We start from the raw sequence: 27,668 nt of genomic DNA on the forward strand, positions 1-27,668 counted from the left end.
CAAATCTTAGTTGAAGGAAAAGTGCAAAAGTAGGACAGAAAGCTGTAGTGGTATTATCAAAAAGTGATGCTGTCATGGCTGTGCACCAACTTCTTTCTGCTGAAGTGAAAAATTGCTTGATTCTTATAGAAGTAAAATATTCAAATTGTTGGATTTGTTTTAAAAACAAGTGGAAACAAGGAAATCCTGCTTGCAATAGAAGCAAATACAAAAGTTGTGGTTTGTAGCTAAAGACATGGGTGTTTTCATAGAGTGTATGTGCTGGCTGCTGCTAGCAGTTGTGGTGATGTACTGGGCCCCTTGGGAAGGCCATTGCATGGTTTTGTTAGAGGAGAAAACACAAGCCATATCTATGTTTGTGACTATTCCCAGCTGGCTTTCCTTCTAGTGACAGAAATAATTAGCATAAATAGATTTTTAGCTCTTTAATGCCTCTGACAGTATATTGCACTGAGAATACATTTCCAGAAAATTGTACAACTTGTTATAACTTTTTTAATGTTTCATATGTTATTTATTACTACTTGTTATTTATTATGATTTTTTTCTATTGTGAATATATTTGCACTGAAATACTCTTTAGGGAAGTGTCGCCTCAAAGTGGAAAATGAAGTAACTGTGAAGTGACTGCTCCCAGTACAGAATATACCAATTATGTAGTCAGAATATATCTATTGCAATTCAATGTATAGCTCTGTGATTTGGCTTACTGCCTAACTAGTTTCTAACTATGGAGTTGACATGTTCAATGGCAGGGCTGTCTGCCAGCTGTGATGTACAATAAGGCAAAGGTCTGATCAGATTAAAAGTTTTCACCTGCAATTTTGTGTGTGCCATGAATACACTCATAAAATCAGGCCCCCATGTGTGTCCCAAATAAATAGGAATAGTTAAATGGTTGCAAACAACTGATGGAGAGATGCTCAAGCTAGTGCAAAATGACAGATTATTTCTCAGAGTGTGACTCCATATGTAAAGCACATATAAGTGTGCATTAACACCCTTTATCATAGGAAGGACATTAACTATGGCTGACTAAACCTTCAGCTGTGTGACAGACCTGGTTTTTCATCTCCATCACAGAATGCTTTGTGATACCTTCACACAGGCACCTTTTCTGGTGCTGACAAAGTACAGAGTGTTACTATGTGCTCTTTGACTGGTGACGATGAAAGTGTCTATTGTGGAATCTATTCTAACACGCACTTAAAGGTGAAATCACTTATATACTGGCATCATTTTGCAACCAGAAGTTCTAGACAGGTAGCTCTCAGGAAAGCAAATTCTTGCTAGAAAAGCCAAGATTTCAGTAGCAGAAAGGCAAAGAAAGCAGGAATTTCTTCTTTAACTGTCCTTGTCCATTATACAGCCAACATTAAAGTTACAAATTTATTTATCTGAAAAGTCTGACTGTTAAAAATGACAATGTTGAGGTATTTGATATATATGGACAGGTTCACTAGTGTTCTTTGGCTGCTTTCTGCTGTTCCAGTAATACAACAGAGCCATAAACCCAGCTGGATTTACAGCTGCTTTGTTTGCTAGAGCAATGAAAAAGGGGCCAGGGTGTCCCTGTGAAAATGGCTCATATTCTGCAGCCTAGATTCTCAACAATAGGGACTTAAATCTACATTTAGGTGATTAAATAAATGGCCTTCTTTTCTGAAGAGCTGAGCCTACTTGTGTCCCACAGAGCCACTAAAGAAACTTGAGTTTAATGGTTTCTGGTGTGTGAGACTCTACCTGCAGTGGCTTCAGCTGTGAAATGAAGGACTGATTTGGAGATGGGGCTTATACAGGGTATGGAACAAGTTTTCAAAATTCCTGGATGAGATGTAGTCCTAGGACTGCATGGAGAAGGGATGATTAGGTGACAAACGCTTGGCACTTGAGATGTAATAGTCCTGATTCAATGCTCAGCAGCCTGAAAATCAGAATGTGCTTGAGTGAGCCTAAAAACAATTTGACATGAGTAATTAATCCTAATAGAAAATACATATATTGTTAACAGCAAATTGTCACTTTAAAGTTGGACAAGAAAATGCAACACAACATCAACATGTCTTGGCATCTTCTGTCCATGTTTCCTAGTATGATCGTTATTGTGTTTATTTCTGTGAGGCTGGCAAGGATTTCTCTTGATTCTAGAGAAAGCATTAAAGCTGCACCTTACTTTAACCAAGAAGGAAATGGACATTGCAAAAGCAGAGAAAAAAAAAGGTAGTTTAGATTTTGTATCTCTTCCAAATCTGAAAGAAAATCCTTTGGTAGGAAATGTAGATGGGAAAAACCCTGCAAAAATATGGCAACAGTGCTCCTTCAAAATGATTAATTTTTTAAACCCTCTACTTTGGGAGTGCAATGCACTCTTATTAACTTTTGGGGTCAAACTTTGATAGTTGGAAGCAGACTGGTTCTGAAACAGATTTCTTACAGCCAAATCAGAAAGGTTTGTTGCAATATAAACTTCTTGAACTATTGAACTTTTCCTCCTACTCATTAAAAGACCAGATTTTAAATTTGTTCAGATCAGTACAGAACAACAAACTTCAGCTCAGTGCAATTTATTTATGTCAGCTGAAGATATGATTTTCTCTGCTAATTTTTGTGGTTCCTATCAGTGAAAATGGACCCACAATCCAAATGTTTTAGAATTTAAGCAATGCAGCCTACATAGGAAGGTTAATTGTGCAGCAAGACTTCTGCTATTAGCAGAAGACAGAGGATATTAATTTACCTTGATTTTCTATGGACTTGTGAGGCAAGGCAGAATTTTCTTTGCTCCTTTCAATTTAAAAATAATTTCTAGTTTTCAATATAATGGAATAATTTTAATCGGAAAGGAAATATGACATCCCGATTTACCAAAATGAACAATAAATAAAAAGGAAAGTGTAAGCACAAAACACAATAAATGTAGTCTAGATTTCAAGTGTTTCCTTTAGCTATGATTCAGTAAGCCAAATGGCTATTTTTATTTTCACTTCTATAATCCAATAGACTGTAACTTAAAAACTGAGTTTATCACACTAGCCTGTCACTGAAGCAAAATCTAGTATGGTCATTCTAGTTCAGGAGGTTAAGATAAAGTTGTTGAAATAAGTGCATTACAAAATGGAAATGATTCTCCACTGAAAAATTCCTGGAGCAATTTTTATCCTTATCTGAGAAACTTCAAAATGGAATAGAACATAGTCAATCTTAAAATGAATAGAACTCAATCTCCCCCAACCTAAACTCCCACCTAAACTGGCCTCTCCACCCCAAACCAACCCTCCCACCCAGTGTCTTCTTTCCTCAGCCTTGAAATGTCGTGTTTATGAGCAGAGAAGTCTCAGATGCTTCTCTGGTCTGGGAAGCATGGATCTAAAACATTTTGTCATCTCCTGTTAGAGCCAAGAATTCCTTTAGTACCTTTGCTTCAAAGAAAAAGTGATACACAGAGCAAGGTTCAGGGGAGGCAAACTTGCTGCTGTTCCACACGAGCTTGGTGCCCTAACAGAGCATCCTTGGGGGCATTCCTTCATACAACTCCTAACCTTAAGCCAGCCTTTCCAAAGGCTTTCATCTGGAGCAGAGCAGAATGGGGTATCACAATATGTGTGTTTGCCCTCAGGAGGCATGGCAAAGGTTATGAGGCATTATTGACCTGCAGTGTAATAATGTCCCTCAAGACTAACCTTAAAACTTTCAGTTCTGAGTAAGTAAGACTGGCTGGATCTTTTCTATGTCTCTGGGAATATTATAGCTTTTCATAAAACTATGTATGGAGAGTACTGAAAAAGGGCAAGAGGAAATTTCTATCTTCTCTGAGACAGGCCTGCAAGGCACACACATCCTTGGTTTAAACAAATCTCTCTTTGTTAAGATGGTTGGTCAGACTTTTATTGCAACATCAATACAATCTTGACTATGCTAGGAAGGAGCAGTCTGGCTACATCATATCTTCATTCTTTCCTTTCCCAAGTAGAATGAAGCTTAACGTACAGCTTTACTGGATTCAGAGTTGGTACACTGGCTTGCAACTTTGAATTTGATGGAACTAAAAATCTTTTACATTAGTTGAGATTCTGGCCCCTACTTTAGATTACAGGAGCAATTTCCAGCACTGCTAAAATCTTTCTAAAAGAAGAATGCCAATTATTTTTCAAAATTAGGCAAATATTTAATTTTCATATGGTGTAGCAGATTACAAGACCTATCTTTTTCTAGGAAGTTTTATTTTGAAGGCCAGAAATGCCTAATAAGTGGTGCAATGTTCTTCATCTCAGGTGAAAAGACTGACAAGCATGGATTTTAATTTAAAATTAGATGAGGCTTGCAGAAGAGCTTTTTAAGAACTTCTAAGCCATTTAGAATCACATCTAATGGAAATTTTCCATTTTAATACCTGGTCTTGTGGTTTCATGTAGTAGATCAAGGTATATATCACAGAGGGGGGTTCCTGGGGAGGGCAAATTTGTTCCAATACTTTTTTCTTACAATGTCAGTGAAATTTATATATTTATAAAGTAGAAACTGCATGCCCTTTCATATTCATGTTTTTCAATGACATTAAAATTTATATGTGCTGGAGCTGCTTTCACATCAGCCACCATCTGCTTTACCAGTTTGTTCACCATCTCACAATGTTGACCATTACACCAAAATCTTTTAGCTACTTTGTACCAAGAATTTTTTACAAAGTATCCTTTAGGTGTCTTTGATATAGCTGGAAATCATATAAACAGCAACTTCAAATAGATCTGTGTAACTTTTTGATTTTCCATGTAATTTTTCATGTGGAAAAATGGTCTCCAAATCCAAAACCATATAAAAACAAGAGAATGCTATTACTAAAAAGTCCAGTACTGCCTGTCAATCTATTTTTCAAATTTGATCAGAAATATTTGACCTTGATGAAATTTTAAAGCTAACCCTAATTAACTACAAAGAAGAGCAAGGTATTTCATTGACAACACTTGAATAGAGTTCTGTGTCATTAAAACTTCACCTTATAATTTAGCACAATGTAACTATCAAAAATACCAGGAAATAAATATTTGCCTTAAACTATGTGATATGTGTGAAAGATCTTGCTCATTTCTACCAGGTTCCTAATAGACAAATATCACAAAACTGCTACTTGTCAGAGACTCCAAGGAAGGAAAAATGAATGGGTGCCAATTCACTCAAAATTCTCCATCAGAAGACTGGCTGTAGTGAAACTCTCCTGTAAGAATATCTGCCTTGAGACGTGGTGAAGACCTGCACTCTGTGCATGCTAATGGCTCAGTGGCACATGCTACTTGAAAATTATAGTTTAGGAATCTCAGTTTTACATTCAGTGATAACTTTAGCAAACTGCATTTTTTTCCTTTTCTGTTTCTTTCTAATATTCATTAGGGTTTTTTTTTTAGCCCAAACATTATTATGAAAATGGTGTAAAGGAATTTTATGTGGTCATTAAACTGTTTAAATCCATATTGGTATGGTCTTCTTCCACTGGTCTGATTCTATAAATTAAAATCATAGAGAACACTAATTCAGTCAAATCCCTTTCCTACTAAATGATTTAGAAGAATTGATCTCTTTGGAGGGTTGGGAGGATGAAACCCCAGCCTTTTTATCTGCAAATCTGGAGTCCTAATAATCCAACTAATCTCTTTCAGACCATCACTTTCTAGGTCTGTAAATCTGGCAACATGAGAAAGGTAGAGGTATTATAATGTGATGAGATCTGATCATAAATTGTGTTAACCTGAGAGACTCAAGTTTGTTTTAACCTGGTAAGACTCAAGTTTTGGAATAAAGGATAATGAAAAAACTCAACAAACAAAATCATCACCACTAGCAAAAGCAAATAGGAAAGATATTGAAACTAATGACTGCAATAAACGTTTGCATTAGAAATCAGTTACCACTGAGTATCGCTAAACAGGTAATTTTCACCAGGCTAGCAGCTAGATTACCTGCTTTAGTGGATACAGGTTATAAAGCCAGAAAACCTTGTTATGTCAATTTTCTTGCTGGCAATGTAATCATGTTGAATACCTTTTGCCCTAACACTGCTAGGGAGAGAGTCATTTTCTTATTACCAAAACCCAGCATTCAAGGCTAATGCTTCAATAACACTAAAAAAATCTCCTTACTTTCTCTACATATTGATGTTTCTGTCATTGCAAGGGGAGTGCTTTTATCAGCTGAGTTAGAGATGGCCCAACATTCTATTTTGAATGAACTTTCCTATTATGGTTAAGCAAACCCCAGGTCAGTTCAGAAATCAGTCCATTAACTGAAAAGTTGTGGAAGGGAAGAACTGGCAATTGGAACTGACAGCTGACTTTTAAGATAGAAATTGGGGACCACTCCTGAATGTAATTGCTAAGGAAGCAGCAATCTGCAGCCTGAGTTACTTGAGAATTGTTCAGCTCAGAGCAGGACTTGTAGAGTGGCTTTTCTTGCCTTCTGGTGACAGGAAACATGACCTGGCCACTATACATGGTCACTAAAAAGATTGCAGTTAGCTTGCCATTGATGGACAAGGGTATCCTGCTCATTATTGCTGCTGCTTAGCTTTTACTTTGAGAGTGAAGCTAGGCTGCCCTTCAACTCAGCTCCCAAACCTGTACAGTGGCACTCTCCTCAAAGTTAAAAAAAAGCACAGCCTCTGCCACTGCTCAGGTTAAGACCATTGGTCAGGAGGTGACTATTAAGGTACTCACATTGCTCCCTGCAGGTGAGTACGTTACTTCCAAGAGTTTTCCAGATCTTACACAGCAAAATATGTCGACTTTCAGGCCCAGTGTAATCCCCAACCATTTTTGTGCGGAAACCACCTCATATCTGGTTCCATGTTTGGCTAAGGCAATTAAATAATTGCATGTCATGGTGATGTCCACATGAAAACCATCCACATGAAAACTGGCTGGCCTAAAATGACTTCTCACATCCCACCCCACAAACCCATGCTCAGACAAAGTGTTAGGAGGGAAGCAATGCTCTGTGACTACCCTTATGTCATGGGCAGTCCTGGCTGACAGGCATCAATGTGATGAGAAAACCCCAGAATGTACACCTTTGGATTTCTATTTTGACTGTCCAATTGCTTCCCAAGGTAAGGGTGTGAGCTTTTGGATCATACATATAAGGCACTTAAATCTATCATATTATATAGGAAGCACAGCTCAAAGCTCTGGATTTTGGATGATACGTTGGGGGAAAAATTCTTTAAAAACATTGTTGTGCCTAATGCAGATATATCAAAGTTTTTTGGTCGATCCCGTGAGGAACAAAAGTCTTAGGCATCTTTGACTTCCTTTGTCAATCAAAGTCAGTGGGAAGCGCATTTAAGTCTGGAACAAATACCACTGTGGCTGTTCAGTGGTAAACCTGCATGGAGGTGTTTCGTCTACTATCACTGAAGCAAAACACAGTGCCCTATTTCTTAAAGACTTTTTTAAAAAAGCTCAAAAGTTAGAGGAGTTTTTTTTTTGCCTTTTTCTCGCAGCTGCTTCTAGTTCAGCATAAAATTCTTAAGTGTGATGCACACTTATGAGGGAGGAATTCTGCAAGATGACACCCTTTTTTCAGTTTACCACTCTGTGAATATAAACAGCAAACACATTCCCTTTCTATAGAACACCATTTTAGAGTCTCATTTATTGCCTGTTCCATCATATCCCTACTATGAACTGATGAAAAAAATATGTACACTCCAAAGAAGGGTGTGGTGATGTTTTTAACCTGTGATTTCCACAGATGCCAGTTTCAGAAATCCTGGAGTGTTGATACATATGTGGTGTCCCCAGATAAAGATTTTCTTTAATGTTTCATAATACAATTTCCAAATAGTCTTTTAGTGGAAAACAGTTGGTGCTTGGATGTAATTTCACATAAAGAATAAGGGGTCAGAGGACTTGTACTGGAGTTCTGTGTCCACCCAAAGAATGTTAACCCTCTTTTTTTCATGCTAAGATTCTCTGGGGAGTCTCTCACAAGTATGTATTGTAGATGATCTTGTCTCTACCTAGGTGAATAGTAGCTTATAAATTCAGTACTTTTATTACAAACATAGTATATATTTTTAAAAAGCACAGTACTAAGATGCATTGGTGCAAAATAGTTACTACAGCAGAAACATATATTTTTAATGAGCCCTAAAGCCAATAAAACAGCAATTATGAATGTAATTCACTACCATAACAAAGTAATTTATTTATCATAATAAATTATCTCAGAATTAAAAAATAAAATATTACTTTGGCTACAGTCTGTCAGAAGGGGCAGATTTAACCATTCTGCTTTAAATGAGACATTAGAAAAGACAAATCAGGCAATTATATGTTAGATAATTAAAGGCCTTATGAAAACCAGACACATTTTGAAGAGAGAAAAGAAAATGTAATTCTCACTGGAGGTAAGAATCCAACTTTCTCTTCAGAAAAGTCTATAACTGAGAGAAAAGTTTTGCATTTTATTTTTTTTTCTTTTACTTGAAGAAAAAACAAGTGTAGAATTAGATTCTAAGCATTAAGTTATAAAAAACCCCTCACACTGACCTCCAGAATTTTGGAAGAAATCCCAGTGAGTAATGAGGGAGTAAGAGAATGAGAAAGGAAAAAACTTTTTTTCTTTTTTTTTTCTTTTCTTTTTTTTAATACTTACAGTGCCTTTAGGGACTTTATCTCAGTATGTTGAGTAAACAACACAATGGAATTATACAGGTAGTCTCTCCCTCACCACATGTTTAAATCATGCAACAAATGTTTGACTGGTGGCTTTGTACTGAAAAGTGTCCGATCACTTCAACCTTCTGGTAAAAGAGAACATGACTTAAAGGGAAGTGAGTTAGAAAATAATACAGCAACACACAAAAATTTGGCAGCAGAATCACTGTGAGAGATTGAAGCATCATCTCTAATATAAGCAAGCAACCCTGAGAACTGGAAGCAGAGGATTTCAGATAGCTTGGGAATTTGGCTGCCTCTGTGGCAGATACAGTAAACAGCCTCAGAAATGATTGTGTATTTCTGCTAATCACTTAGGCCATAAGATAACAGCTAAGTTGACATTTTGTGTGCAAGAAGTGAAACTGCTTACTCTGGTTCCCTATTTTCTGTCATTTTTGCAGAACAGTGACTGTCAGCAATGCACCCTGAGTGTAATAACAGTACAGCACATTGGCAAAAAGACAACCTTGAGACTTATGTGCCCCCAAACACAAGGCCTCTCTGAAATTTTCTCAAGTTTTAAAATGATAAATGTTTCTATCTTTGCACATCATCTAGTAAGAACGCAAAGAGTGCAAAAAGAAAGGAAGTTGAAGGCTACTTGGGCCTTCTCTTTTTTTAGAAATATGCCCAGCACTTGGTCTTTAGCTTGCTTTCTTTTCACACTTAAGTATTCAGTTCCATCACTGCTGTTTAGGGATAATTTCATGACTTGGTGTTGCAATTGGTTTTGTTATTAGAACTAATTTAAAACATTTCTCTCTCTTTATCCACAGCCATACATTTTTATTTGCACTCAGGTACTGTTGCTGAAAAAATTGTTCATGAAACCACAGTGTAATTTTCATTGATGATATATCCTTGGTAAAGACAGTTCTCTTTAGGGAAGGTAGAAGTAGTGTTATAAACAAAAAACTTGAAGAACCATTTATCTTGAAGTCAGATAAAATTTGCTTTTCATCAGGGAATGTAAAAACTCACATGTAAATACAGAATAACACTGTTTCAGGCTTAGGCATTCAGAAAAGAGTTTCTGTCTTCCTGTGCTCCCTTCATTTAAACTTAATAGGAAATACATCAGTACTGAAATGATCTATTAATGATTTGTATGTAATATCACTCACAGTCTGTAATGTTTTCTTCTGATACTGTGTTTTTCCTAAAGGTACAATTAAAGTACTGAACCTATCACAAGTATCACTTTGCTCTAGAAAAAGAAGCAATATATTGTCTTTCCAACCTGTATTTCACATTTCTGTATGCACATAATTACATGCTTACAGTTATTGCCTTTGTTAATATCACAGGCAAGATGTGATTTTGATGCTGAAGAGAGGTGCATATGGCCTTCAGCAGTTCATCCTACTGTGGTAGATGTGGCCTTCAGCAGTTCACCTTAGTGGTGAACACCCATGGTCTTTTTGGAAGAAGCACATCTAAAATAGGAACAGTTTTGTGTAGAAATTCTGACAGTCCATCCTTTCCTCTAGTGAAATCATGGGGATTTTGCCAATGGGTGGGTGAAAGATTATCTCGAAATCTTGCTGAGTGCTTCCATCGATGATAAGGGAAGTGTCAAATCACATAAGGAGTAAATATGAAGAGTATATTTAATTCAAGCATTTTGGGAAGCAGAAAGAAAATACCTAGAGACATGAGAAATAATGTATATGGTGATAAAGGAGAGTAGAGGTGGATGTTTCCATAGGAACCAAGAGAAAAGAGATTTGTCTGTCTTCAGAATCACTCGGGGTCAGCAAGTTTCTTGGTACAATTCTTCCTTTTCCTTCTGTTCTTGAAAACTCTTTAGATACTTGGAACAGAAAAAAGAGTTTGAAAGGTGGACAGAAGTCAAGACTAGGTTAACTGCAAAGCCAGTGTTGCCTAATTTGCATGTGGTCTTCTATGGTATCAAGTATCTTTCAGTGATAATTAATGCATGTGTTTATAAGGAGCTGATGAGTACTAATTAGGCCACACATGTCTTCTTTGGGTTGTTAGGTCTGGGAAATATGGAACATAACACTTTTCTCCTTCTGCAGAATGGTGAGAAAAGCAAGTAAATCTCACCAGAAGAGTACTGGCCAGAGAAAATATTACTATTTTCATGTCCCTAGTTGTAGTGACTAAAAGTTTTGGGTTTTTGTTTTTTTTTTTTTTTTTTTTTTCTTATAAGTGGATACTCTGACACATGTTCAGGCAGAAAAATGTGATTTGTTTATATAACAGAACCAAAATGCTTCCAAAGCCCAGATATTCAAGGAGATATGTGAAATGCCTTGTGCTAGAAAAGATCTGGAGCTGACAGCTAGCAAATAGCTAGGAAGGAGCTAGTAATGCATTGCAGTGGCAATAAAAAGCAATGTGATCTCGTGTGCAAGTAATGGAACAATTACTTGCACAGCATCATTGTGGTTAAACCTCTATGGCCAGATCACACCTGCACTATTGCCTCCAGTTCCACCACCTACAGAAAGGTACCAGTAAATACAGAGTTGCAATGGTTGAAAGAGTGAAAGAGGAGGAACATTGAAAAAGGTCCCTACTATTTTACTCAGCCCAATAGCAAATATGGAAATGGTTGAACTCATACATGACAAATATAATTATGAAACAGGATAAGAAAAATATCGAAGCTTAACTATGGTTAAATAAATATAGGTTGCATATGAAAACAGTGTATTTTTTTCATGGTAATATTTTCCCCATGGGAATGCCAACATTTTTACAGTAAGTTTGAGGAAATCCCTGGAGAGCATATGTCAGGAAGCAATCATGAATTTGTAGTTATAAGAATGCATTTAGCATATCTTTCTCATTCTCATTAGTATTATTATTATATAAATAATATTCAATTAAATATAAGAGTTAGGGGAATTGTGAGCTGCAGGAAAGAAGAAAAGTTGTAGCTATATGCTCCTCATCAGATTCGCAACTTACTGCAAGAAATAATTTCTTTTTAGTCAGATGTAAAAGGAAAAATATGGAATGCAAAGCATGACTTAAAGGTCAGTGGGAAGAAGACTTGAGTGCTCAGAGTTCTGCCATGAAATCATAGGAACTTTATCAGGTGACATTGAATGGGACATCTCTTCAAGGAAATTAATTTTCCAGAAGTCTGGTCTTATTTTCCCTACAGCTTGAATTTCTGTAGACCCCAGAGACAAGGTTTCTGGTAATGCTGCTTCCTTAAGGCGACACATCAAAGAGAAGCTTTGCCTTGAGTTAACATTAGGAGTAAGTGAGAAGAAATACACCAGACAGCCAGACTGTCTGTTTTAGAGTCCCTTCAGACCAGTGGTGGCATGAACATGGCCAGGCAGAAGCCAGCTGAGAGCCGGGGTTGTTTGGGGAAGTTTTTCACCCTTTTCACTTCTGTTTAAAACAGCAGCTGCTGGCCTTGCTAAAATGGGTCTAAAATTGGTTCTTGACAAAATCATGTATAGTCTCAAGGCTGTTATTCTTTCACGATCATGGAGATTATTGTTGTTCTGCATGCCTGGATCTTGAAAATGACGTACTACAGCATGTTCCAAAGTCAGTCATGTAAAAAGTCAAGAAATGAGCTAGTAAACAAAAATTCACATTATCCTGACCAGCTTTGCTAGTTGCTTTAAAAGAGAATGATAAAGTTATGTTTCCTGCACTGACCCTGTAGTTCTTTCTGTAGTTTTCTATAAGCCTGTTGTGGAAGACAGAATTTAAATGTCATGGATCATTGCCAGCAGAAAAATGAAACTTCTCTTGGGTGGGAGCAGAGAATGTCAATGGCTTGTTTGAGCTTCGGATTCATTTTGCAGACACACAACTCAATTCAAGGAGATTTGGTAGGATGAGATAAACAAGTGTTGACAAAACGTAGAAAAGAAACAGACTTTCACATACTTATGGAAGGTAGGTAAGCTGCTTCTCTGAAAGGGAGCACTTTAGAGGCTGATCTCTTGCCAGGCTTAAGCTGCAGATTGCTGTGTAGCATGTCTGTGTTTCATTCCTTTCCCTGAGTTAGACATGGTTTCTCATCCCCTAGAAACGAAAGGTGGATGAGCAGAAAAAAAAAGAGGGGAGGGAATGATGTCTTTTTCTCCAGTTCTGAGGTATCAGAACAGGCATGATCCAAATGTGGCACCATCACTTATTAATGTCAGAGCTATCCATACACAAATCAAGACAGTCTGAAAATACACCTAAAGAAAAGACCTTGATTGTTTTCCTGCACATTAGGTGGAAAATTAAACTCAGAAATACTTTTTAGAATACAGTTCTCTTTTGGTTTTTTGCCAAGACATTGATACAAAGATCTGTGCTTCTAGGCTAAAAGGAGTGCTTTTCTAAAAGAGACTGTAGGATGAAGCTCTCTGAGGTATCTTACTCACTGATTTTGTAAATAGATTTTAGTGGGATAATTTCCATTATTAAAATAATCATGCCAATAAAATATTTGTCTGAAACAGGGTTCTATGCATTACTGAGGTCATCTTTTCCTGAACAGGAAACAAGATTAGGGCTTTGCAGACAAAATTATCAGTTCTTATTGGGTGGACTTGATGTAACATTTCTTTCTCACTTTAAATCTGTTTAGTTTGAAGTTATATCTTTTTGAATTCTTCATCTTTCACAAATGTTTCTGTGCACTTACTACCTAGGGCATCTGTACACTAGTGCAGACTACTAATTAGCCTATTTTTTGAAATAAATTTTCCCATGTAGATTAAATTAGGTTTTAACCAGTGTGACTGCAGAATTCAGTTCAACTCAGAGAAGGCAATAATCTAGAGAGTTTACATTAATGTAAAAGAGAGTGAGATATTTTTTCTCAAGTGGGATAACAACTGGGTATGGTTGCTCCATCTATGCAGGTTTTTTGTGTTTTTATCAATACCCCTGTGACACTAGTAATGCATAGTTTGAATGAAATGTAACCTGTCAGGGAATAGAAAGATGGATAGAAAATTAAAGTATAAATCTTGTGCATAGTTTCTCATTGTATCGATGTTTGTATCCTTAGTTAAGCCCAAATATTTATGAAAACAAGGACAAGTTCCATAGGTAGAATAATATGAAAATCTCTATCTACATTGTGAAGTATCTGTGGAAAGTAAACAAGAAAATTAAATTACTGTATAAAGAGATAGTTTCTTATATGCATTCAAAGTCCTTTGTGTATACAGATGTGCATTTGCAAGTACTGCTTGGTATAGAAAGTATGTTGTGTCCATGAGAATCCATATACAACTCAACTTCAAAATTAACCTCTCCCTGTATAGATACCATATTTCTCAAAGGATCAACTATTAGATTTTCTTAAATCCTCTTCAAATTAGCAACATAATTCAATCCAAACTCTGATTCTCACAAGTGGTGCTCATTATATATTTTGGTGTATTACAACTGTTTTAGCTTTTGTCCGGGAAATGATAATATACCAAGTCCTCTTTGTATATCATTTTTTTCTATCTCTTTTTGGCCTAAGGAAAATAAAATAGAGGAGAAAAAGTGGTGAAAGGATCAGGTGTCTGCTTGTTATTAGCAAACCCTGGGTACTTTATTTTACCTGATGTAAACAGAACTGATGGTGGAGGTATGACTGACACCAAAGAAGTCTTCAAACATCAGCATTTTCTTGCTCTTCAGTACAACATTTTATACCCTTCCTCTTTCATGCTTTACACCTGTGTGCCCTTTCTCCCCTTTTGTGATTGCTCAGTACACCTCAGCATTCCATGCCTCCTTGCCCTCAACACTCTTCACCTGTCCTACACAGTTACAGCCCATTGGGGATGTGGCTCAGCCCCAGCCCCACTCCCAGTTATCACAAACTGTGCCTACAATGAACAAAAATGCTGACTGTACTCTGTATACAACAAACAACTCCTCACTGGCGCAGGGCTGAAGAAGAAAGGTGAAACAATTTCAATCATCATGTTAATAAACCCCCTATATTTAGCATAAGTTCTCATTTAAATGTTTCCTAGGAAATTGAATGGAGCAAACAAACATCAGGATTCTTCTTGCAGCAGGCTGGACCAAAGATAATTCAACACTGCATGTGGTCCAAAGCTGAAACTGAGGTGAAGGAAGGTGAAGTACTGCTCAGTCAACCCTATGATACCCAGTGACTACCCTCTGTTTTGATCTCAGAGCCATATATGCCCTTCAACAAGTCCTAAACCTGACTGCTGTGGCATAAGCAAAAAAACCCCACAGAACAGTGTGACATCCATAAACCAACTCTAGGGCAAAATAAATGTCATCAGGAAAAAGAATCAGGACCATCATATTCATAAGCAAAGAGTCTGCACATCATTTTCCTTATTCATTGCTCGGTAATGACAACTTCAAAAGCTTATATTTCCACTTACTTTGACAACAAACACATTCAATCTATAGTTATTGAAGCTGGTTATTTCAATATCAATTTATTAGCAGCATTAACATGAATGCTGATTGTTTTTAAATGCAAAAACAATGTCTTTGTCACTAATTTTAGAACTAATTTTAATTTGAACTTGACATTAATATAAACATGACAATGCCACTTTGCCACTGTGTATTGCCATCATGTATTTTTATTTTCTCATGGGAACTGAGAGAATATGATTCATAATGACAATATTAATATAAGCCTATGAATAACAATAAGGATTTATAATAATATTAACATACATTACATCATCTGTATTGAATCTGTCAACAATAATATCTTAGATTTTTTTTCCTGACATGGCATACATTTTCATGTGTCTATAAATGTCTTCATTAATATACATTTATGATTACTCTTAGGTTTATGCATAGTCTCTTCTATTATGCAAATAAGGGTTATAACACACTCAAAGAGAGCAACTCTCCATACATCACTTTTATCTTTAGTAAGTCCTGTAAAAGGGAAGTAGGTTAAAAACTCATCCCCATTAATTAAAATTGGTTTACATTCTTGAACGAAAAATGTTCATAGCAAAGGATATCTATGAAACCGTTACATAGCTTTTGTATATAAAATCTCTCAGAAAAAAACCTATAAAAAAAAGTATTTTTCAGTACTGACAAAAAGAATAATGAAAAGGAAGCTATTTACAGCTTGTAGTGAAAGTTTTATCTCTACATACATCCAGGTGCAATTGGGGACAATAAGACAGTCACAAAGGCAGTTCTAAATGATGCATAGTTGTTCGAGGGCATATGGTACATTTCACTTTTAACTGAGATTTTTTCTACCCTTTTAGTGCTTTATGTTAGAATCTTAACAAGATTTGTTAGTCCAGCTTGTTTTCTTTAAAGTACAGTTGCTAAAAAAAGCCAAGAAGGAAAACTAGTGTCACAGCCATCTGTGAAAAGAGACAGAGCAATAAATGTGTTGAATTGTGGTGAGATCTACACCAGTAACGATGAAGGTCTCTGGGGAAATCTTCACATGCTGTTGATCTTCTAGTGAACTGGACCATCAAACACATCACTAACATTACAAGGAAATAAAAACTTTTTCCTGCATCTTCCTTCACTGCATATAAGAAGAAAAACCCGTCTGTAGAGATTAGTAATTAAACTATCTCAAGATGAAAGTGCGAGTGACATCTTTTAGCCCCAAAGAGTTTAGGAATTATCCTTCTGTTCTTGTGAGAGTGCAATTAGATTAAGTAGTCTCTATTGTCCATATTGAGAAAAAAGCTACCTGGAAGTGAAGACTTTGATTCAAAGAGATTTTTTTTAGAATGTCTGTAGGCAACTCATATGTTTGTATTGAAGCTTCAGCTCAGGAGCTTTTCTGAATGGGGAAGTAAGGTGATTGTTAAAATCCACACAGCCATGCCTAATGCAAAATTTCTGAAGCCCAATACGTACTTCTTTCTCTAGCCAGTGTCATCACTCATTAGGAGATACAACTTGTCATGTATGATTAAAAATGTATTAATTAAAATTGCCGTGTCAAAAGGTTAACTATATGATTTATGCTATTTGATTATAAGTGTCTTTAGAGAGATGTTAGTCTGGATTCCAATTTACACCATAAGATATATTCTCTTTTAACTCAGAAAGATGAGTTTCACCAAAGGAAAGGAGGAAGGATATGTTGAGAGAATACAGCTTTTGCTCTGAGATGGCTTCAAGAACCCTTTTACAGGTAAGTTTGTGTTGGGGTAGGCAGAAGGAACCTTGCCCTGACAGCCACTGTTGCACACAGAGTACAGGAGGAGATCTTGCTGCTTCTGGAGGGGGCTCCCAGACCTGCACTGCAGCACTCTCAGTCACAGGGCAGCATGACTTGTCTCTCTCCGCTTTGGTGGAAGCTGTCACAGCCAAATCCGACAGCCAAGCGGCACATCCAGGTTCTGGCAGGAGTAAAGCTGGGAACTTCCCCCTCCTCCTGATCTGTCTGCTGCTTAAACGAGGGTTTGTGTGTTTATGAGTGGCTTCCATGCCAGGGTCAGACATGGACAACTGTGATTCTGTTGTAGGGAATGTTATATGCAATTACTGCTATGGATGGCTGCTGTCAGTTTGAATACTGCAGGACAAGGTACTGTTTCAGCAGCTGCACAAAAAAACCCAATGGCTAGGAGTAAAGTTAATCAACATGTTTAAGGATCTTCCTAAGAAATGACAGTTATTTGTGGCTTTGATTTTGGTCCTTTGGGAGTCACACAGCATATGATGGGATCATCAATGTTTCATTTGGGTCACTCCACCATGTACCTTAAGTCAAAATTGGGCTAGATTTCATGTCATCTGTTGTATTTAAATTCCTTGCTCTCTTGGTTCTGTACACAAAATCTTTACACATCAGAATCAACATGAGATTGACTAGAGAGATGATTTTGGCCCTGGTCAGTTCTTGCTATATGAGTGGTGTTGAGTGGTATGTTTGCTGTCACTCAGGGTCTTGAGATCTGACTCACACCAAGTCAGTCCTGGAAGCAATGGAATCCAATGTAGAGATTTGTCTTTGTTGTTATATTAAAATTGTGTGAGATAAAAAGAAAAAGAATTTGTGGAAGGAAAGTATTTTCAAATGGCAAAACTGGGTTAAAATTATTTTTTAGGTGTGTAGGTGCAAAGGAGAGCTTTTTCATCTTTATTTTTCTGAACTACAACTTTTGTCATTGGTATATTTGTTGTACTTCCACTTGGGTCCTGTGTTGTCTTCAGGATATGTTGGATCTGCTACTGGAGTGGGAGTTGGGAGTGACAACCAAGGAAAACAATCTATTCTTATGCTTTAGGAAAGATATTTTGAGCAAATCTGTCTGCAAATTTACTACTCGAAGCTGTTTATTTTCAAATATTCAATGACAAAACCCAAGACTCATACCCCCTCAAACCTTCCTCAGAGCAGCATGCAAGAGGGCTGCTTAAAGTCCAAAAAAAAAAAAAAAGACAAAAATGTCAACAGAAACCCTAAATTAATGAATTTTCTGTCATATATAATAAGAATAATGAAAATAAAATTAAGTATGAAATAGTATGCAAAATATTACATTAAACCCTTAATTTGTAGGCTTTCACAGGTATTGAAAAAGGTCTCGTTTCTGAAATATTTATTGTGTGGTCGAATTTCTGTGTTTTATTTTCATTTAAGATGCAAATTCTTATATAGTGACACTCATCAATTAAAAAAAAATTGATGTATTTTATAAATCCTACTTATAGATTTCTTTATAGACTAATGGAAATTTGCTAGATCTCTATTATAAAATGCTACAAATCTTTGATTAGATGTGTTTAATGTCTAAGATTTTTCATACCATTTTGACATAACCTATAATACCATTGTAATCATTATGCATGTAGGCATTTTCATAATATTTGAAAATAAATTACCTATCAATTCTGTTGATTCTTGCTTTTAATAAACAACTTAATCTCAGAACTTTTGCATTGTCCTTATAGCCTACTCTAAAGCATAGTGATAAGTAGTTTAATTGATTTCAATAGTCTGTAACACTTAGACTTTACTAGAAGGGCATAAAGTCATGCACGAGCTGTAAATCATAGTTGATTTACATGAGAAGTCTCTGGGGGGTGGATTGAAAGGGTGGTTTTATCAAATAGAGATCAACATTTATACCTGATGAAATAAATTTTAATAATTTGGAAATATTTTCCCCTATCTTTGAATGCTTTTTAGTGAGTTCTTGACTGAATTAAATTTATTCTTTGGATCTTCTTCATTTTACAGAAATTTATAGTGACCATGACCAAGCTAACCACTGCTCTTTTCCCAGGAAAACTGGATGATACCGTTAATATATCAGCTGCAAAATAATAATGTTAACCTTTGCATTGTCCCCTACTAACTTCAGCATCATCATTAACTGAAGTGTGACTCACTTCCCGGAGGATAAATTTTTCCATTTAAGAGGCCACATGAAGAGCATTACCTGCACAAGCAGGGAAGAGTGCTGTGCAGTTGGGCAGATGCCTCTGAAGAAGCAGAGTTGGAGAAGGTGACGCAAATAAGGGGAACATAACGAGGGCCACAACTCCATTAGGCTGCACTGCCCAGTTAATTGCTCTCACTCCCATTTACCCCTTGGAATACTCATGTGGATAAATGATACACAGAGGTACTGAAAAGGTGAGAGAAAGCTGTAGATAGCTGAGCTGTCTGTCTATTTGCTGTAGGAAAGAGTCTGTGGGTGTGCATATAAATTAAGTTACTGGCTGGTCTTTTTTTTTTGCTACCCTTAACTTTCCCTGTGAAATGTCTTTTCATGGCCTGACTTTTTAAAGGAAGAATCATGCAATTTGATGCAATTATGAACTGTCCTGACTATACTGGATTCATAGTGGCCTGATATATTTCAGCCTCAGCAGTTTATCAGCTACATTGAAAATAATAAATATAAGACCGAGAAAATATATATTTTTAAATTAATGTACAGAAACAGATTCAATTGTCCGCTAGTTCTCTGAAAACTGTTAAGTGTATATAATACCACAAACCATGCAATTGATATAATTTAGGAACACTTTCAAAAAGGTTGCCACCCTTACCAGAGCTTCTGTGAACTTCTGGATGCAGGTTTTACTGAATCTTGACTTTCATAGTTACTTTAAATTATAGACTTAAACTAAAAGAGCAACCTATTAATAAATACCATTCTATTTCAGCACAAAAAATTGGGCCAAAGTAATGGTAGGGCTCTGATTTAAACAAAGAGGAGATTTAAGGAAATAAATACCCACAGTGACATTACAGCATAAATTTCAGCTATCTGAATTGCAACCCATTGAAGGTAGAGTTTGCCTTAATGGTTATAATTATTTTGGAGTCTTTTTCTCTGTAGGCAGTTCAGCTTCTCAGAAAAACACCGTTTCTTTTGTCCTTCTCTTTGCCCTTACCCGAATCTATACAATCTAAACCACTGTAACATTCAAATAATGAAAATCATTAACAGAATGTGTGGGGGAAGTATTATTATCCTCAGTTTTGCATGTGAAGAATTGAAATCAAGACAGAAGTAAAAGGATTTGACCAGTTTCACCTAGGAAGTCTGTGGCACAGTAGGGAATAGAATGTGAGTCTTCTAAATCTAAGGTTAATTTCCTAACTTCTGACCCATCTAACCTCTGTAATTAGTCTCCTTTCCCATGTCCCAGCTGAGTGTGACTAAATATAACTCTAAGATATTGTGTTGTTCCTTGATTTGGTTTATGTTGGCTTCCTCCCATTACCATATTCTTATTCTGTATTCCTTTTATATAAGGTTTTCTTTTTATATTAGGCGATAGTATCTGGAAAATGAAGAATAGATAAGTTCATTGCTAGGGTAGTCAATTATAGTGTCCTCGACCCTTAGTGTTGATTCAAGATTTGACAAAAAATATACACAACGTAATGTTCAGATATGACAAAAATTATAAGTGAAATAACATGACAGACATGATTTTTGCCTTTGTATTTCAAATACATAATTATTAAATCTTAATCTTCTGTTAGGAAGAGAAGAGAAGAGAAGAGAAGAGAAGAGAAGAGAAGAGAAGAGAAGAGAAGAGAAGAGAAGAGAAGAGAAGAGAAGAGAAGAGAAGAGAAGAGAAGAGAAGAGAGGAAAAGGGGTTGGTCCATTCTTTCCTTCATCAGAAGATCTTGTAATGCATTATTCTCAAAAGACATTTGTTTTCCATGGTGTTCTGCCATCTTTAGTTGACCCCATTCTTCCTTTCATTGCCTAATAGACTGGTCTGGGAGGACCTCATTTGGATGGAAGGAGGAAATATTCTTCCTCAGATAGAATGAGGGCAAATCTAGTAATCTTCAGCAGCTCGATACACAAGCCCCAGTTACGTCAAAGCAAACCCTGGGTGAGATCATTAGGAAAAGAATTTCTGAATAAATCTATTTAAAAGTTAATGAAGGTTAATGTTCTTACTGGCTAAGATTTCCAAAATTAATTCTTCTGCAAGCAGATTTGTATACTAGTCTCCTTTGAACACAAATACATGCAAGAAGTACCTTACCACAAACACATTCAAGAAGTACCTCACCCCACTTTCTGCCAATCTTAGTCCTGTCTTTAAATATTCAAAATTTTAACAATCATAAAGTATCCAAATGTGTAGAAGTTTCTGCAGTTAACTGAGACTGACTTTCAAAGCTATGAGCTTTTTGATCTCCTAAAGATCTGAGAGCATTTTGTAGTTTACACTTGCAGAGAGGTGTTTCAAAAGAGATATGATTATCTCATAGTCATAAAAAAGCATAATGAGTTATTTTTATTTTTTAAAATATACAAAGCATTTATTTGTGTGAATATTTTCTCCAGAAAACCCCACAGGTTTATGAGACAAAAGATCCAAAGATCATTGACTTTGAAACAACATAAGAGCATGTGTGAATTTTTTATTCATATTCTTTTTTTTTCATATGAAAAGAAGAAGTGTTCTTTTAAACTGAAGAAATCCAGCACAATTACTTTTCTGAATCAGTTTTCTGTCATCATTAGTGGAAGAAAATACATATAAAATTTAATGGTCATGAACTGACTGGAAAGAAAAAGGTTGCAAGCTAAAAAGAAATACTGAAAAATATTCAGATCTCTATTTTCTGGGTCATGTATGATTTTGGAACAATCTGTGTATGTTTTAAGCAAGTAGAGATCATAAGAGAAAAAAAATATTTTAAATAATTCTGTAAATAAAAATGTCTATTTACCTGAGTAATTTTGAGTTTGCTTTGATAATCTAGATTACTTAAACTCATCCACAGAGTTTAGTATATCCACTTTTGGAAAAAATTGAACTTTTGCTGAACTGTCAAACATACAATTTCAACTCAACTAATTGTTTTTATTGATTTATTTTTTTCCAAGAGAATAAGCAGGTTAGTCAGTTATGGAATGTCTGATAAAGAAAAAAGATATATTCTTAAACATTCTCCACACAATTGTTTTCTCCTCTAGAAATGAAGGAAAAGAAACATTGTCTTAAAATGTCTGTCCAGAATTGACAATAATTTCTTATTGTTTTGGCAAAAGAATGTGGATAATATTGGTTACACTTGAACTGAGTACTGTGATTTATTTTAGAGTCACTGTTATTCAATTTGGTGTTTAGCTGCCTTTTCATCATCTCTGTACTTACATCCACTGAGAGCAGAAGTTGCTGGGCACTGCTTATGATTGTTTGGTATTTCCTACTGGTATGCTATGTGTGTTCCTTTGAGATAGGAAATATGAATCTTTCCTGGAGCATATGTGGCCCCAAAATGAAAAACCCAAACCTCCAAACTCCCTCCTCCTAGCCTCTCCAACAACTATTTTCAAAGGATCTCTCCAGCTCCCTTATCTCATTAGTGCACCTGATGGCTCTGCCCAACAGCTTTCCCATCTCTCTTCAGGGCCCTAGAAATGTCCAAATTGACTGCTATAAGCAATGTGTTTGGCTGTTGTTTCAAGTGAAAAATGGACAGAATGTAATTTTCTTTGTTTCAGTATCATATTTTTTAACTACACACTGTTGTCTGCCCAGAACATGTCTGATGAAACTGGAGAGCCTTATGCCTTCCTGAATTTCTAAGCACCACCATACTTATGTAAAGCTATTAAACACTATGTGATGATAAATGTATATAATGAGTGATCAGCTCAACTAAATTTCCATGAAAACCAGTTTATAAAGAAAAAATGGAAAAAAAAAATGAAGTAGAGATGGTATAGGTCTGAAACTTGTTCTCTCATATCACTACTGTGTGAAGGAGTCATATGAGTACAGAATTCACGTGCAGCCTCTGGGAAATGTGATGTGTAAAAAAATACTACCAGCCTTCCATCTGACTTTCTTAGGTAGCCAAGTATTGCAGAAATTTTGCCTGACATGTAATGAATTTATTATCTAAATGCTCATTAGGTAACGTAAGAAGATAATCTCCATTTGCATATGAGCAAGATGTGTACCAAAATAGCTGCAGCTTAAACTTGCAAACATTGTATCACAAAATATTGATTTTTTCAAAGACTTCAGCATACTTAAAGAATTTTCTATGTGTCTTTCCCTTGGCTTTAATTATTCAGGACCTTTGAAAAACAAACTCAATGTTTTTAAGATGCTTACTCAGAAAATTAGAAATTAGGAGAGTCATTTATGAAAAGTTTAATTTGACTGACTTCACTTATCTGACACTGGAGTTTGTTGACAAATTCAGTTCTTTTTTCTTTTTTTTTTTTTTTTTTTTTTTTTTTTTTTTTTTTGGTAAAAATAGACCAGCTTTTAGTACAAATGTTGCTGGGGACCTAGGATTATGACCTGTACCACCCTTCTTCATGTGCAGAATACTGGTCTCTGCACCTCATTGGAGTTCCAACCTTCAAATCATGTTTTGCCTTTTCCTGCTAGGTTAAAAATCATGGTACTATCAGAAAATTTCTAATTTGTGTCAATGGTATTTAGAACTTAAAAAGAAGTAATAAATATATATCAAATTCAAGTGGAAGGAATTATTTGACTCCACTTTACCTGTAAACATGTGATGTATTGTGATGTATTGATCTGTCTCCATCTGTAATAACCTGCACATTACCGTTCTGTGTTTTAAGAGACCTAAAAATCTAATCCAAAGCTATATTCACAGAGAAGATGCATAGTGGGCATGCACTTCCCAGGAGCACAATTAGAGGGTTTATACTAGAGAAGGCTGTGTTGGATTTGGGACTGCAAGATTACATTTCCATTTTTTGTAAAATTAGTGTCTGTTTTAACATGTTCTACTTACAGTCAGGGCTCTGCATTAGCAGGACAGCATTTGCTTTCAATACCTAGTTTGCACCTTTGTATCATGCTGTATCTACACCCAAAATACATAGGTGTAGAAATCTGGCCACTATTAACTTGATGAGTTTGTGCCTGGCCCTTGCACAGTCCAGATGAATTCCAAGGAGCCTAAATGTTCTTTTGTGTTTGTCCAGCATTTACATCTCCATTCACTCCTTAAATATCTAGGTGCACCTTAAATTCTGCTTGCAATTTTGCCTTGTGTGAATTTTTTTGGGTATGCTCATAATGAGCCAAGTCCAAATACAGTCAAGCAGCTCAGTTCCAACTTCCCAGCTATCTCCTGGAACAAAGGAGATAATGCTCTGTGCTCTCTCTGACGCAGTAAGAGCTCTCTGAGGAGAATGAGGACAGCCAGCAAGGGGAGGGAAAGCAAACTGAAGAGAGACATCTGAGCCAGAGCTCCCACCTCCCCAAGGACTCCTCCAGCCAACAGTGAAGCCTTGTCTCCAAGGCACTCTGACATTCACAAGTGCAGCAGAAGCATGGGAGTTGTTAGAATTGCCTGGGGTTTGTTCAGTTTCCTACTTAAATGCAGTGTGCTGTGCTCTCTATCATTATATCTGGGAAGAAGGTTACCTGATCAAATTTTTCTGAATATTTTTAGCTTATGCTCCTTCTTGTCCCTCATAGTTTAGTGAAAGAACTAGAAAGAACAGCATGTATTTTGTGAAATATTTCTCTTTGTTGGTTTTTGATATCAAATTTTGTCATTATTTCATCCACAGGTTTTCCACTAGAGAAAAGGTTGTTCAGTCTGGTCCTCAGTTTTTTATCCTATCCACACTGAAAATAATCTTACTGGCAACAAAAATAATCTTATTTGAATAAAAGAGATTGAAAAGTGATATGAAATTTGTTTCTACATTTAAAAAAATTTAAACGACTCTGCTTTTTAGTTGAACAATGACTGTATTCAGTTTATCATTCCAGATATTTCTTCCTGTATACTTCCTCACCAGGTTTTGAAAATACTTATTGTTTTAAGGGAGAACTATTTCACAGACCCTCCCACTTTGTCTGAGAAACACAATCACGTGAGAACTGATTGCTATCCCCTGAAAGGATGTTTTCACTTAGAATTAATACAGCTTTATTTAATTTATGACATCACATGACATGATAAATTATGAATTAAAAATATCATTATTTTCTGTGTGAATGCTTGTCATCCATTTTGATAGCAAATTAATCCTGAAGCTTTTGAAAAAGAGCTTCCAGCAGCACACAGTAACATCATTAGTAGCACAACCTCAGAAAAGTCCTTTTGCATATAGGGAGTCCTAGAATCTGCACTGCTCTGATTTGTCTGGCTTCTATTATTTACTAGATTTTCCTTTATAATATGTTGTATTCAAAGCTAAATAGAATGGATTGCTTACACTCAAACAATAGTTTATAGATAGCAGGATTTAAATATGACACATGTGCTGCCCATCAGTTCTAGCAAGGACAGAGGTATGGATCCAGCTGACAGTACTCTATCAAAAGCTTGTTTGCAAATTACTAATTTGCATATCTGCTCTAGCATACACTTTCAAACATTTTTTTCAATTTTTTTTTATAATTTCCTATTGTGCATTCATTTGCTTTCAAACTCAGCCAGACATGAAAAAATATTCTGCATACCATGAGGCATATGTCTAAAACAATCCTCTAGGTTTTTTGAAAAAACACAAGGACATTTTTTCTGTTATTTTAGTATTTTGATTTCACTAGAAAAGATGAAGTGATGGACTAGAAATAATAGCACAAAGCTAACTAAACCCCTTTTTATCCTAGAACATTTGAAATTGTTTGGCTGAATTTTCAGTCAAAGATTTGTGCTGTTTCTTCTTTAATCTGAACTGATTCACCCATTCCAGTGAAGTTAAGAATAGATTTTCTGTCTTTGTATGATTCCTGACTGTCTGTAATCTGAGGAAATGAAAAAGGAATGAAATTACTTTTTCATTTGCTATGGGACAGTACTTGGCAGAAATACTTTCTTTGGTACTCAGTTTTTAAACAAAGAATCTTGAGAACAGCTTCCAGCTTATTCAGCATCACACATAAACTGAATCAACAGCACCTCTGGGTTGAGTTTCTAACTGCGCTGCTTGACTGAAACATCTCACACTGCATCTGATTTTCTCTTTTTACTGATCATAGCTTTTATGGCTTTTGTTTAACCTAGGCTACATTTTCAGTTAAGGGGAAAAGAAATGAAAGTAGAGGGCAAAGATCCTGCACTACACAGACATCATAAATCCCATTAATATGAACCAGAGAAATATGGCTCAGAAAAACATGATTAAACTTTATTGGTGAGCTTGCCTTTAATATGCTTTGCAGAACTTTAATAGCAGCCAGTTTTGGTCATTGTTAATTTCAGACAAGAAAGGTGAAATGTGGTGGAAGCTACAGACAATTTGGGTGGTCTATACGTGGCTATGAGTCAGTGTCTGTCTGTCTGCCTTATTTACAAATACAACAGTTATTTGTGATGGGTGAATGGTATGTTAGGAAGAGAGGCAGCTGCAAAGAAAGAAAAAGCAATAGCAAGGGGGAAAGATTATTCAGAAGTTTCCGCCAGGGGAAAAACATTAATCAAGGAAAGGTCAAGCTAGAGAAGGTTCTGAGGGTAACCTGACAGTGCCCAAGGCTGAACATCTAAAATAAAATGCATTCACTGTAAACACACTTAGGTTGTTGCTTATTCTACTGCAAATCATGTCAATTGCACCAATGTCTGGTGGGCAACTTGATGGCAATGTGTTTCCTTCATTGAAATTTAAAGAAGAAGCTGGTTTAGAGCTTAGTACATACAATGGGATGGGAGAAAATAAATAAGAGAGAAGTAAAGTCCTGGGAAGTTTGCTGGGGTGATATATGTGTAAACAAACACCTAGAAGAAGATCTTTGGTGATAATTAGAGTTTGACACTGCAAAAGTCTTCAGCATCTCTAAGTCAGGCATTCAATGAAGTATTGGAGCACAGACAATTTCACAGTTGCAGGTAGAGCTGTGAAAGACACTGTGACAATTTCCATAGTTAAATAAGTGCATATGTTTAGGTAACTCACACTGAACCATTGTGTGCCAGTCAAAATGCTGTTTATAAATTCTAAACTCTAAAGAGCAGCAGCACATCAAATGTGCTAAAAGCTCAGAAAAAATAGAAGTTATTGAAGGAAAGATTATTCTTTTAATAGATATGTGAGCTGCATAAATGTAACCCTTTGGAGCAGAAGAAAAGAGAGGATGATCAATACAGCAGTTGCTCTGATGACAGTTCATTGAAACTTTGAAAACATTTATTAGATTTGTATTGCTGCTTTTTTAACTGGATTATCAGAAGCAGCACAAACTATGCCATTAATTTTGTCTGTTTAAAGTTTTTTTCTAAAAAAAAGGTTTGTAAATTGATCTTGGCCGCTTAACAAACAATAGGTTACATTGTCAATAGTGAGCAGAAAGATCGTTTTTTTAAAGATTCCAAGTAAATCAAAGAAAGCAAGTTAGAGCAAATAATTTTTTTTAATGATATGTGCCAGCCACTTGGAAATATTTTAAATTTTACATTTTCTGAACCTGCAGCAAAATTAGTCTTTTGATTGTTAAATTTATGAGGGAGGAAAAAACAAAAACATCATTCCCAAAACAAAAGGTCCTAATTTTTTCCACATCTCCCCTTCAATGTTGTAATGTAAG

At 36.0% G+C, this 27,668-nt stretch overlaps 1 long non-coding RNA gene across 1 annotated transcript in view; it reads left to right on the forward strand.

Annotated features, from left to right (window-relative positions):
* LOC118683979 (uncharacterized) overlaps window positions 1-21,856 on the forward strand; it is a 53,726-nt gene extending 31,870 nt beyond the window's left edge. The window contains exons 2-4 of the long non-coding RNA XR_004979751.2: window positions 16,742-16,830; window positions 19,010-19,284; window positions 20,650-21,856. This is a non-coding gene — a long non-coding RNA (uncharacterized LOC118683979). The remainder of the gene's footprint in view (window positions 1-16,741; window positions 16,831-19,009; window positions 19,285-20,649) is intronic.
* The last annotated feature ends 5,812 nt before the right edge of the window (window positions 21,857-27,668 follow it).

Source organism: Molothrus ater, chromosome 1 (assembly GCF_012460135.2).
Source record: "Molothrus ater isolate BHLD 08-10-18 breed brown headed cowbird chromosome 1, BPBGC_Mater_1.1, whole genome shotgun sequence".
Classification (NCBI taxonomy): Eukaryota; Metazoa; Chordata; class Aves; order Passeriformes; family Icteridae; genus Molothrus; species Molothrus ater.